Source organism: Limulus polyphemus, unplaced genomic scaffold (genome assembly GCF_000517525.1).
Source record: "Limulus polyphemus unplaced genomic scaffold, Limulus_polyphemus-2.1.2 Scaffold12831, whole genome shotgun sequence".
Taxonomy (NCBI): domain Eukaryota; kingdom Metazoa; phylum Arthropoda; class Merostomata; order Xiphosura; family Limulidae; genus Limulus; species Limulus polyphemus.
In genome coordinates this window covers 1-4,190 of record NW_013678441.1, presented here as the reverse complement: position 1 = coordinate 4,190, position 4,190 = coordinate 1, and the positions used below count along the sequence as shown (strand labels likewise).

General features: G+C 28.7%; 1 long non-coding RNA gene across 1 annotated transcript in view; it reads right to left on the bottom strand.

The window, feature by feature from the left end:
* Positions 1-614, bottom strand: part of LOC111084014 — a 6,286-nt gene extending 5,672 nt beyond the window's left edge. The window contains exon 1 of the long non-coding RNA XR_002609361.1: positions 192-614. This is a non-coding gene — a long non-coding RNA (uncharacterized LOC111084014). The remainder of the gene's footprint in view (positions 1-191) is intronic.
* Between the last annotated feature and the right edge of the window lie 3,576 nt (positions 615-4,190).

The following is a 4,190-nucleotide window of genomic DNA, read 5'->3' as shown; positions in this document are numbered from 1 at the left end:
GTAACTTGTGTAACATACACTGGACTTGATTTTTTTGTAAACTGTATAATGAATAGCACGAAACTTTTGGTAACGTTTTCAAAAGGAACTATATTACTAAGAACAAAAAGCTAAAGTACTATTAAAAGCTTCAGTGACTCTTAATAAACCACAAATATAACTTTAAAATAAGACCAATATTTTCATCATACCTTTTGATAACGGAAGCTTCAAATCAATAATCTGATTTAATCACTAAATCAGCAACAATAATGGCATAGAACCTTTCTTCGCCAAACGTGCTCCAATGTTTCGAACGACTTCTCCAAAATGTTCTTTAACAAAATAGAACAGAAATTGTTTTTTGACACATTTGTATGCCACAGCTTTCCTAATTAAAGAGCTTAATTTAACATAAATACCAAAATTCAGTCTAAATGATGCAATTCTCACTTTACACCATCTTGCAAACCACGTGCTCAAACATCAGTATTACAATCACAAAATGGCAGATAATTAAAAGAAAAAGATATTTTTCCTTCTCGGGAACATTTTACCATCAATAAATATGTACAATAATTATATAAGTTTAACACCACAGGCTTTTCATATTACAATAATAAATTTCACGTAGAAGTTTTAATTTACCTAAATAATATTATTTTAGAAAAAAAGTATAAAAAGGAACTGCAATTCTTCAATAATAAAAATGAAGACGGTTAACAAAAGACAAAACACTTCATTTACAAGGTTCGAACGGTTAGAAATACATTTACGTCTTCTTCAGCAAAATCAGAAAATAGTAAGTAAATTAGTGATTAATGATATTATAATTGTAGTTAATGATTATCTTTTGTACCACTATTATTGAAATTAATAAAAAAAGACCACAGACTCGCCATCTATTATCATGATATGAAACTATAATAAATAATCAATAACAGGAAATAGTTAGATTTTACGATAAGAGATGGCAGTAAATGCTTTCTGATTTCGTTAAAGTTAGGTTTTTGTTCAAGAGATGGCGGTAAAGCTGATCCGATTTCCTGAATAGTTTTCTGTATAATAGATGGCACTAAAAACAAAGCTAAATATTTTCTCTTGTAGTTGTTTGGATGCTAAAGAATCCGTACTAAACCAGTTCTTATTAACGATATTTATTTAAAATACTTTTCATAAATGATAATATGCAGACCTAATATTATTTCTAGCAAATTATTTTACATTTATTTCCACTATATGTAAATATTTGTTTAAAATAGCTTTGATAAATACTAATATTTAATAATAACTTTTTATTTTGAGTTTATTTTTATTTCAAATATATTTAAATATTTAAAATACTTTCAAGAAATACTATTATTCAGAACTAATTTCGTCTTGCAATTATTTTTGCCATAGTATATTAACAGAATTATAAATATTTCTTTCATTAGACTGATAATGAAATGACTTTTATTCAGATTTAGTTTTAAATTGCAATATATAATAACTTAGTTTGCAACGCCATATACTTCAGATGAAATAAAATTAAAACCGTATTACATTCCAAGGAATTAGTAAAATTTACAGTGAAGATAACTGTCCCGATTTTACAATTTATATTTGATTTGTCTTTGCACGGTTTTGTAACTTTCTTGTACTTTTATTCCTCCGCAGCTACAGTTGCACTGTGCATTTCTTTAACACAAAACATCGTCATTATTAACACTTCAATCTGTTACCTAATCACAAACCTCCACGTCACTGTGGCCGATTTTATCAAGAATGAAACTACGCCCATGGTTAGACATTGTATTAGCAATATTGAGAGATGATCATCAAGAAGCTACTTACACGATTCTTTTCAACCATTCTAATACAGTTATATATAAATAAATTACTCATAATAAAACAGACAGATATGGATCATAATATTTATAGACAAAGAGCCAGTAAAGTAAGAAGGATCTTTAGAAGCCAGTAATATTTGCAATTAAGTCCAGATGGTCTTGTGCTTTTACTTTTCATGGACCAGCTAATCAAATATAAGCAGAATTATGAAAGCTTTATACAAACAGTCCACTCATTACAGGATACAAGCCTAAAAATAATGCAAATGAAATTGTGTGAATTTTGATAGCATTAAAAAAAACAGTTTATGTAAATATCTCACGTTACTCACATAATGAAACTAAAACTTTAGAAGTTGTAATAACTTACAATTATAGTTCTTTTTATATATACTTTTTATGAACACATAAAATATTCTTCATACATTACAATTCACACATACAACACAAAATGTAATGTTAACACCACCTGAATTCTGTTGACTCAGTAATATCATTAAACACCTAAAGTAGAAATGTTTACCACAAGAAAGAAATATATAATACTTGAAAATGTCCAAAAAAAAAAGGTATGTTTCTTGGAAATGAATAAAAAAAAAGATCTTTCCTGGAAAGCCAAAAAGGAAAGGTACATTTTTTTTGGAAAAGTCTAAAAAAAAGATATATTAATAGAAAAGAGGAAAACAATTACATTTCTGGAACAAACAAAAGATGGATATATTTCATGGAAAAATCCAAAAGAAGAGAGATGTGTCCTTTTAAGAAGATGTATATTTCCTGGAAGAAATTCAAAGATCACTGTCTTTTTCACTGAGTATCCTGAATAAAACATGCAGTAACACTGTTAAATTCTTCACCATTTTCTCCTTTATATAACAAAGAAAACAGCACAGCACATCGACACTATTTACTTCTTCCTTCTCCATCCTACAACACAAAAAACATTGATAGCAATATTAAATATTGAGATTGTTTTCTTCACGTGGAGTTTTGCTATGTTTTTCACAAAAGCATGTTAGCCTCTTTCTGACCTTTCAAACTAATCTTTTGCACTCAACTGATTTTGGGTTGCCGTAGCAAAGGGGGTGCATACTTATGCAATTAAGAATATTATAGTCTTCTTTGAAAATCTAATTTACGTAAGATTGGCGTTTCGTTAGCTTTTTCAGTTTGGAGTAGATTGTGTTCATTCTAAATATAAGGTCCCATTTGAAAGTTTCATGATTGCAAGCTTAGACGGCAACAAAATGTGGAAAATTTGCAGGGGGTAAATACATTTGTAAGACGCTGTGTAAATATGAGATTATTGTGTGAGCAAAAAGAGATTTTCAAACACCACACTTATTATATCTACTCCAATACTATATGAGGATTAGTCTTAGCATTTTAATGGTTTTTGTATCCAGAGTTTTTGATGAGTGTTGGAAGTCCGTAAAACAAGAATATATTGATATTATTATTTAAAGCGAATGGCAGATTGATTTGGCATTTTTTATTTAGCATTTTAAAAAAGCTCGTCTGACTGAGTAAGTCACAATATTAATTTACTAGCATCAAATTCTCTTATAAAAGTATGATTACTGTGTTAGAAAAATACATTTGAAAACACCATACATATACTATTCTAATGAGTTTTAAACTCTAAATCAATTTACTAAATCTAGTTTCAAATATTTTTTTCTTTCCTTATCACATAAAATGTTATAAAGGGCAGAAATCCCGCAGACCTAAATAGTTTCTAAGATCAGTTGATACAAATATTTGTGAAAAATAGTGCTGATATTAATTGTTAAAGTAAGTAAGAATGATGATAGGGATTTTTTGTTTCAGTTTTTCGTGTATTGTTTATTTATTTTTTCACAGTTTTGCTATCAAGCAGTCGAGTTATTGTTTTATAAACGATTCACGCAAGCAGCTATGTATTTTGTACTCGTAATTAGAAAAACGTTGCTCACATTCTTTTAAAATACCTTCGTCGTCGCTGAAAATGGTTTTTAAAATCACGGTTGTCGAAAGGAGAGTTCTTCCTTTTTTTAAAGGACATTAATGAATTACTCTAAATTTACAGTCATTTGTACTTTATGACAAAATAATGAAAACGAGACATTGCTCACCTCAGAGTTTGACCTTTACCTTTCAACAAATCAAACAAATGGAATGTTGCTAAACCTTTCGAAGATCACAAAATCATGATGATTGAAATAGCAGATCGACCAAAATAACAGTAGGTATCGTATATTACTTCCCTTTCTGCTGGTAATACAATCAAGTTTGAACTGTACAAGAAAAACTCCTGGTACTTTAAAACTCCTATCGTGAAGAGTTGTAAACATAACAAAGAACATAATGAGAACATAGAAGAGAATTTGATGTAACGTA